Raw genomic sequence first — 733 nt, 5'->3', positions numbered from 1 at the left:
CCTGCGCGCGCCCCCCCCCCTTCGGCTCCATCTGCGGCTGCCAGTCCGGCTCACGTGGCTCCCAGGAATGCTAGTCAGGCTCCCCAGCTCCCAAGGTCACGGCGAGCCAACTGCCCACCCCTGCCCGCAAGTACGCAGCTTATAAATACCCCAGGGAGAGACAATCGGCTGCAGTCACAGGGATGCCTCGGTTCCCTCTTTCCCCTCTCTGGCCGTCCCCTTTCACAAGCACTGGTGGTGGTGGGATAGCCTGGGGAGGTCGCAGCCTCAGCTAGGGCAGTAGCTTTAGGAACAATACATGCCTTAAAAAGTAAGGTATGAACTAGATGGCTCCAGCATGTACAAACATGCAGTACTATACTTGCAACAATGTATCTGATACTTTGCCAGGCACAAAATTCAGCCTCCCTTTTGAGGACCTCAGCTGGCAATATGGACTGTTTCTGTGGGCAAAGGTCAGCTCTGTCACACATTTGCTGCAAATATGGCACTGACTTCTTAATTTCAGGGACAAGAAGCTAACCCTCCTGAAAGACTTTGTTCATGACTGACTGTTGCTCACTGCCATCAGATAGATACCTGCGACAGTCCTCCAAGGGTTTTCAACAGAAGTTGTCAAAGGCACTGCTGAAGTTCTGCATCCAGAACTTACTGATCTTTTATGATGAATAACAATAATGACCCGAAGCAACAGATTTCTGCACCTTCTGATTCCATAAGAGAATTGTTAGCC

This window comes from Charadrius vociferus, unplaced genomic scaffold, assembly GCF_000708025.1.
Source record: "Charadrius vociferus isolate BGI_N301 unplaced genomic scaffold, ASM70802v2 scaffold111, whole genome shotgun sequence".
Classification (NCBI taxonomy): Eukaryota; Metazoa; Chordata; class Aves; order Charadriiformes; family Charadriidae; genus Charadrius; species Charadrius vociferus.
This window is presented reverse-complemented; position numbering follows the sequence as displayed.